The following is a 9835-nucleotide window of genomic DNA, read 5'->3' as shown; positions in this document are numbered from 1 at the left end:
ACTCATTGTGTTAGATCTAGTACAAATATATGATTTTTGAATACTCAAACATATGTTGCAAGTTCACATTAATAAAGATGTTTAGATTTTATACTCAAAATCTTATTTTTTGTACTCGATCTTGAATAATTAGTGCTCAAATATCATGTACTTATACCATATTTTCAATGTTTTGTACTCAATTTTATCCGAAAAAATAAAGTGGACCCAGGGAGTGCAAACAACTTTTTTTTTTCTGACAAGGGACTGATTCTTAATTTGACTTTGGATTTAAGGACTGAACACTAATTCACCCCAATGTTAAATTGGCAAATGATGATAGAAAGAGGATCTTGTGTTGGATCTGATTGTCCACCTCCATATATGTTCATAATCACAAAATTATCATTTCAAACATTATATGAATTAATTTTTTTTTTATGATAAAGACTTGTAATATTATTAAGAAGAATTATAGTCTGAAATTATAAGATTCACCAACCAAAAATTAAAATTCTCAGGCACTCAAATAAATTAAGAAGGAGAAGAAATAGCAAAAAAAATCTAGAGAATGAACAATCTCGTTCACCGTTAAATGATTGTCTTGGTTAATTGTAAAAATATAGTCTTTACAGTTCTTGCTTCAATATAATAAGTAATTTTTTTAAAAAAAATAAAAGTACTGAAAACCATAAAATCTCTCTCTATATAAGTAGAGTTTTTTTTTTTTTTTTTTTGTCATTTATAGTAAAATCTCTCCAAAATTATTTTGCTAAAAACGAAAATAAATTTTAGATTAAGCAAATGATACATGCATATTCAAAATAGTAAATAAATGATATATATATATATATATATATGTATATAACATAAACTCTCAAAGAATTTTTAGAAATTTTCAATTACATATAAAATGTTCCATAAATTATACAATTTATCAAATATATTCGAAATAAAATCTTGTTTCAAATTAAATATTTAAATCATCAATTCATAGTTGGAATACCAAAGGTTGAATATTTAATATAATAATTAAAGATATTTTTATTTTACAGCATTTAAAGATATTATATATCCATCACCTGTTTATAAAAATAAAAACCAGGAATGATTTAAATACCAAGTTTTTTTTTTCGAAGATAAATGCACACTTTCCAAATAACCAGTTTTTTAGTACAATAATAAAATAAAAAATTGTCAATAAAAGATACAAAAAATCCCATAAGTTTGGGATACAATTCATAATCTTTGCTTTCAAAATATACACCCTATCAAAAGAAAAAAAAAATCAATCTAATTTAAAAAAGGGCAATTTGCTCAAAAATCCCCAAATGCAAACATGTTTTGCTTTGGGATCCCTAGTCATAAAATGTGGTACAAAATCATACAAGATGTGGTACAAAACCATACAAAATGTAGTACAAATTAACAAAAATTGTGGTACAAAAAAGTGGCTAGGGAGTGCAGAGCAAAACATGTTTGCATTGGGGATTTTTGAGTAATTTGCACATAAAAAAAGTCCATATACATCCTAAATACCCGATAAATGTTAAATAAACACAATAAATGTTAAATAAACACACACTTTAGTGACCCAACTCGGATCCACTACTAATCAAAGTTTAAATCTTAATTAAGAATGCAATAAACAATAATCAGAGATAAGCTGCGGAAATCTTAAATAAATACTGGCCGACGGAATACAACCGGCTAAACAAGTTCAATAAAAACAACCCCAAAAGAATAAATCTTAATAATACTAAGATCTGACAGCTATCCTTGTTGTCCCTCTCAGGTCTCTGATTCCTCCGAGTCACTTGGCGCACTACCTGCACCTGTAACTGTCCCGTCGAATGGGGTGTCCAAAAACACAAAAAACACTGGATGTGAGCACTAACGCTCAGTACGGAAATACGAATATACATTTATCATGCATGCACATGCAATATGATGGGTACCGGATAATCCTATCCAAAATGAAACTGCTCATCATAAGGCGCCATGCTATGTAGCACGCTGGGCCGTCGCATCAGGAGGTGGCTCTCATATCATAATAATAAACCGTGGATGGGCTCGAATCCAAATCCATGGAATTCAATCCACTAAAATATCCGGGGCTGAGCGGCCCCTACTACAGGCTATGCAAACAAGAAATAAAGCTCAATGTGTATATGCATGCTGCATAACATCAATGCACATAAAATGCCACAGAAAACATGAAAACATAATACATGTATATTTCACCTGGTATTAGGGGTGGCAAAAATTCCCGAAATCCCGACCCTTCCTGTGACGCCCGGGGCTGAGGAGGCAGGGAGTGATCGCCGGTGCCAAGAGGTTGCACGGACAATGAGCGGCTCCTGGTAGGCTTCTAGGCGGAGGGAGACATGAATGAACCGATCCCGTGCCGGAATGAGAGGGGATTCTGAGACTGTGTAGGTATGGGACTACATAGTTGAGGAGGGTTTAAAAGATTTCATATGTACTGCTCATATCAAGAAGGTGCATCTTCTTTTCGGGAGCTCATCACATAAGAACTCCAAAGTTAAGCGTGCTTGACTTGGGGAAATTATAGGATGGGTGACCCAAATGAGCGGCTCCTGGTAGGCTTCTAGGCGGAGGGAGACATGAATGAACCGATCCCGTGCCGGAATGAGAGGGGATTCTGAGACTGTGTAGGTATGGGACTACATAGTTGAGGAGGGTTTAAAAGATTTCATATGTACTGCTCATATCAAGAAGGTGCATCTTCTTTTCGGGAGCTCATCACATAAGAACTCCAAAGTTAAGCGTGCTTGACTTGGGGAAATTATAGGATGGGTGACCCCCTGGGAAGTTTTCCAGGGTGCGTGTGAGTGAGGACATAAGCACGCTGAAAAGACTCGTCTTGATACAGTGGGTCGTTACACTTCCAGAATCCCATCCCATTACCGTCCCGAAAAAATCCCAACCCGAAATTTTTCCGACCCAAACTTTTGGGAATTTTCTCATCCCGATTAATATCGGGAGAAGGATCGGGAATAAAACCTTATTCCGACGGGATTCTCGACCCGTTCCGAAATAATATAATAATATATTTTATTAATAACTTTATTAATATAATAAGCTAAATATTATTAGGTTTCAACTCATATAACACTTAATTTTGGACTTAATTCGCATAATTTTTATTGTTGGAACGATAAAATTGTAAAATCACGAAATGACATTTTATTTTTATGTATTTTTTTAAAATAAATTAATAATTTAATTGATTCATATTTATAATTATCTAATTAGAACAAATATGTAGAACAAGACTCAAGAGATTAATTTGTCAATCTATTTAACAAAATTTATTTAGTAATTGTATCTAAACATTTTATTAATAATTATCTGATACATTCTTTCTCTTAACAAAACTTTGAAACATTATCCAAAATATTTTAATATTATATGTTTTAAGTTAAATATTTATATTTATTTATAAATATAAGTTTCTAAATAGTGTATTTAATAAAATAATTACATTTTTTTTATAATTCGGGATTTTCTCTCCCTACCCGACGGGATCCCGAATGTTCGGATCCCGAATAGTCGGGTCCCAAAATATTTCGGGTATGGGATCGAGAGAAAAAAAAAGTTTCCCGATTCTTTTCGGTACGGGAGTTGGGTAGGGGTTTACGGGATGGGTCCCGACCCTATTCCATCCCTACTTGGTATCTCGGATAATACGTCCGTACCTTACTAACGCAGTCCTAGAAGCATCCATCTAGGTTTCAAGCCTACCATCCACTGCTACTAGTCTACAATGCAAAATACCCATGCATCATTAAACATGTTCTAAAAGCCTTAACTAAGCTAGTAGATACTCCCTAATATTTTTAAGGAACTCGGACCATACCTGCGTCCGTCGTCAGCCCGCTGATGGCGACTGTCCCACAACTTGGGCACAACTCCGCAATAGCTCCGCTACTGCTCCGGACACTGTCCGCCAATTCCTACTCTTAAATAAGAGCCCCAAAGCCCTTAAAATGAGCTAGAATGGGAGAGGAAAGAATTGGAAGTGAGCAAGAAATAAAGAAATCGGACCCCATATTTATAGGTTGCGATCGGAGCGTCCGATCTTTGCCACGCGTCCATCCAATCGCATGCAACCACACACCTGTCCCGGAGTACAGATCGGAGCATCCGATCCTGACCACCGGACCGTTCAATGTCACCTCGCATGCGTCAGCAGTGATGTCATATTGCTGATGTCATTTGTGACGTCAGCCCTAGCCGATCGGAGCGTCCGATCTTGGGATCGGACCGTCCAATCCCTGCTGGGCTTGGAATCCTACTGGCCCATTTCCGATCGTTTTGGATCCATTTTCGAACTCCGTTAATCAATTTGGAATTTCCTTAATCATGTTTTACTTAATCTAAACATGATTACTTGATTAATTACCACTTAATCATTAGTTCTGTATACGGACTACTACATTCTTCTCCCCTTAAAAGATTTCTTCCTCGAATCTATGGAAATCCTGAGAACGTATTATTAACCCAACTCAACAACGGTACTGGTAGATCTGATCAAAACCATCTGGTCGACTACTTTCGACAGTCCTGACATTGCTAAAACCTGCAATGTATAACCCACACTTGGGATCACATCACGACTTCTATAGTCGACCTAGAACTTTGTTCCAATTCTACTTTGCACACACATTGTCCATAATTCAGGCTAACGTTGAATTCTACTTCTAGGCAATACTTTGTGATGCGCAATTTCGCTAACACTGCGAAATTCCACTGACTGTCGTCAGTAATTAACTGTCCCATGCCCATGGTACAATACCATCGTGGGTTGATCCCCTCGAACATTTTCATGCCCGACAAGCAGATAGAAGGAATTCTTCTTACTCTAACACGAACCATACCTCGGGATTGATATTGAACCTATATATCATCTAATCCACGAGTAGAAAACATCACTAGCTGCAAAACCCAAAATTCCGAGTCGTCCTACTGACTTCGCAATGATCATCTGAACTCTCATCAGATTACGCTGGATTTTGCCTCGAACTCACTGTTCGATCAACTCACACAATCTAAATCACTGTCTGAGATCCAATTGCTTCTAACTGGCTATTAAAAAGATCCCTCGAATATCCAACCCGAATGTCACGAGATTACTGTAGTCTCCTGACTACTACCGAATACTAACTCTGATTGAAACAACAATACTGACTGCGAATCTTTGTCGATGATAATTTCCTGTCAAGACCTCAACTTGACATCCACTATCTCTCTCACTAACATCAATCCATATCAGATGAGAAGAAAAGATACAATCACAATGTATCTCTACTGGTCTAACACTGACATCGCATCCCCGATGTTACCACTAGTGTTAACCAATCGCTTCCCGATTCTAATCTCTCCGTCAATACTCGAGATACCCTCTCAGAGTATCCATTTGAGCTAATCTACCTTGCCTAGAACATATTCCTTGTTCCCAAACAGGATAATCCTTGCGAACAGAAATGGCCAGATCATGCCACTTTCTCGCAAAGCAATGTCATTGCCATACACCACCCTCTGTATCTGACAAACTCAGACTACACGTCTAGTGGCATATTCACAACTTGTGAAACACCCGACTGATCATGATCCATCGTGAGCTAAATCTTACTGCTGGAGGTAGCATTCATGCAAGTTCCACGGGTCATCCTACCACTAATAACAACAATTTCTGAAACTCCTTAGCATCAGAATACGTACCTTCCGTACTTATTTTGCTCGATGATGACTAATATTCTCAAAATAATATCACTAAGAAACATAATGGCAAAACTCTTTGCCGGCTAGATCAAATTGCGACAACATCGTTGTACACAACCCTCGATCTTATAAAAGTCTCCGATCGATATCTCTGAAATACACTACCATCTTGCTAAACACTTCGATGGACTTACACCATCCACAACATTAGTATATCGTATCGAATGATCACATTTGTCTCGTCACTCGAGATAATGATCGAACTTGCAACACTGATTATCCAAACCATGGATAATCAACCAATCCTGGTCAACTAGATTCACGAACTGGGATGAACAGACTGGTTCACCTTAATTTCACATGAAGTACTTAATACTAGCGGCCACCCGAATAATCAATCTGATCAATCTCGATCGATCCTAACATCTCAATGGCAAAGCACATCAGAACACACTGGGAGATCTGCGACAACAATCCCGCTAGACCCTGAAAACTATAGGTCTTAGCTGTTGTCTCATCTCACGAACAAAAAACTGATGTTATCCTGCTAATGCTCATCGAAACCCACAATACTCGTTGGATCATATCTCAACGGCACATTCTAATACTACTGTTGGAAACGCCTAAGAAAAGTATTAGTCTAACAGTCCCCAAAGACTGTCATCCACTAACAACATGGAAAAATTCTCGTCTCTAAACTGATCAACCACTGCTAATACCAAGCAATGTTCATATCAAGTCTGTCTCATCTTAACAAGAAGATGCTTTTTCGAAACATTATTAAATCCCAACGTTTCTGCTTACCACTGATAACCTCAAACAAGCTATCAGACTACTCACTACCACATGAGTCAAATTACCATCACTTCTCGTGATCTACAGAAACTCGAAAATCCAAATAACTGCACTCCGGGAAATCTCAACAACTAGAGAATCCTGAATCGCTTACCACTTTGAGACACTACCAAGGACTCAAATCGCAAGCACACCGGCTCATAGTACCATCCCAAGTACCTCTCGATTAACTACATCCCAAATCAACACTGATTTGACAAAATTTAATCAACCATGTCGATCCACTGCGACTATCGCACAAACTGTCAGTATTAACCAAAGTTTAGGAAATCGCTCGCCAATTCTTGGTCACTGAAAATTTCACATGGCTCGATCAATAACTCTGATCTTGCTGCCATTAGTCCGCTAATCCCAAACACCTGGAATCACAAGAATCACACTGGATTCAACACACCTATCTCTGACAGAGTCAGAAAATAGCTAATAGTAGTTACTGGCACCAATCCTGTACCAGTACGAACCTACTATCAACTGTCGCTAAACATGCTCCTGATAATTATATCTCTTGCTAAGACTGTGCAAGAATCAAGACTGAGGTAGCCTCCTATTGATAGCCTAAATCTGGAACAACCTTCCAGAGAACAGTGGCGTAGGTCGAGATCCCCCCTCTCGTCTTGCACAATCTAACACAATCTTCAGCCCCTGATATAATTCACTACTGATGAAGTCTATCATCAGTGTGCAATACGCATACTTGAGTCGAAATCCCCAAAATAGCTTGCACTCCAATAACCTGGATTAATCCTATCACAAGGAATCCCAATCATCACTAGTAGAAATACTTCAACTACTAGATCTATCCATCTAGTGATATCCCAATCGAAGGCAAAACCTATCTACTCAAAATAATCACTCGCCAAGGAATTCCTCCCAAGACCATTTCTGACAGTAGAATCCCAAATCTGTATCTCTGACAAAGGCCAGACGATAACTAAAATCTTAATACCAAACCTGACATTAATCCAATACAAGGTCATACCCCGCTGTGACTGTTTTCAAATCCCTAGACTGAGTAGCCTCCCCGAACAGCCTATCCTGAAGCACGAAGGCTCCCAAGAAACCTCTGAAGTACAAAAACTCCCAGAGTAACACTGACATAGGGTCGCGTCCCATCACGTCTAGTCTCGATCACAGTCCACAACTCTCGGTATCACTCAACCTGGTACACTGATGAAATCCCGTCATCACATGGCAACAACCTAAAGAGGTCAAAACAGTCAACTGTTCTAAGGAAAACAACCTAGATTAATACCCATGGCCCTGAGGAATCACCTCATCACTGGCATTAACCATATGCAACCTACTAGCTAGGTCAATCCTAGGAAAACTGTGACGCCTAAAATCCAATTTACTAGATTACATGCATTAATTTAATAAATATTATGATTATTATTTTTACATTTAATTGATTTAAATTCTTTATTTGAAATTATGTGCTAATAAAATATTTTATTATTTGTTTAAATGATTTAATTTTACTAACTATTTAATTAATATTTTTAATTGTTTAAGTATATTTGTCTAAATGATTCTTATTGTGTAATTTAAATTTTTTTAAATATTTTAAAGGTTTAAGCATGCATATTTAAATGATTTTAATTATTTAGTTTATTATTTTAAATGGTTTTTAACTGTTTAGCTTAATTATTTAAATACTTTCGATTGTCTAACTTTTTTATTTTAAATAGCCTTATTTTAGCGGTTAGTTATTTTAAATTATTTTAAATATCTAACTTATTTATTTAAATCCTTTTTAATTGTCCAAATCATTTTAAAGATTTTTATTTTCGCTTGTGTATTTATTTAAATTGCTTTTAAACGTTTGTCTAGTTTGTTTAAATTATTTTAAATCGCTCTTCTTGATATTTAAATATTTTACTCATTGCCGTGACATCGAAATATTTTAAGTGTTTAAATTATTGAATTTTCAAGCTTGTATTTTATTTAGTGCAATTTAATTTATAGTCCTAGTTGCCTATTGGTGTAGCACTTTTTCTCCAATCACTCACACACTCACAATTATATACATACACCTATACTTACACACTCAACCTTATCCTCAAACTTAATACATAACCCTAACCCCAAAATTACCCACTCAAACTCACGCCTCACACACACACACAAAAAGATACGACATTTCCCCTGTTCCTCCATAGAAATCCCTCGGATTCTTCTCCTTTGAAGCTCACGCCGCCTGATTTCTTCTTCTTCGACGAGGCAGCTCCATCAATGAGCTGAGCAAGCTATTTTCCCTCGGTTGAGCTCGACTTCCAGCACCATTTCCCAGCTTTTCGAATGGCCGCAACTAGCAATTTTTGTTCCATTTGATTTCCTTGGTTTTTCTGATTTAGGCAAGATTATGGCTTCTTCTTCATCCCTTCATCATGTAAACTTTTTTGTTGTGTGCATTGCATCTCATAAAGCTTTTGAAAGACACAAACTTATATCTGCCCAGTTCGGGCTATGCTTGTCCGAGATTTTCCTCTTTTTTTTTTCTTTTCCTTCTTTCTTTCATGTTATTTCTTGAGAAACCACGTGCTTGTTGAGGTGTTGTAATATATATGAAATTAAAATGTGAATGACCTTGCTACTTTCAAAAATTTCAGAAATGGGCATGTCTTGTTGTGTTCGAAATTTTCTGATAATTTTCTTAGAAATGTTGGCTCAAAAATTGTGTGATGTTGTTGGTGTTGATTTGGATGGTGATTTAGAGCTATCATGGATGATATGTAGTTCACATGGTAGTGTTAGGATGGGTTGAAGTTAGATTGTGAATTGGTTTGGAGGAACTTTGAATTTTCCAGATTTTTGGGGTTTGGTTTGGTTGCCTTGTTGAGCTGAGTTTGAGCTGGTTTATGGGAGTTTCTAAGGGGTTAAGATGAGCTTATATTTTGGACTTGAACCTAGACTAGTGACTTGGAAGATTGAAAGATTTATGGCTAAGTTTTGGTTGAGTTTGAAAGTGAAACATGTGCAGAATTTTAAGAGTGTTGGGTGCTATCCGGAAATGAACTTTTAAAACAGAATTGGAGTCTGAATTTAGGGAAGGGCTCGAGGCTGGTGGTATCTTAGGATGTTAGGGAAACGACGTTTCAAGCGGAATTCAATTCGGTTGAGTTTTCCTTAAGTTCTAAGCATTTGATCTAAGAGGTGCAGAATTTTGGGTGTTTAAGTAGCTGCCCGGAATTTAATGTTTAAAACAGGGTTAAAGCCAGATTTTGGTTAAGGGCTCGGGTCTGGAACTTTTTCT

This window comes from Henckelia pumila, chromosome 4, assembly GCF_033568475.1.
Source record: "Henckelia pumila isolate YLH828 chromosome 4, ASM3356847v2, whole genome shotgun sequence".
Classification (NCBI taxonomy): domain Eukaryota; kingdom Viridiplantae; phylum Streptophyta; class Magnoliopsida; order Lamiales; family Gesneriaceae; genus Henckelia; species Henckelia pumila.
This window is presented reverse-complemented; position numbering follows the sequence as displayed.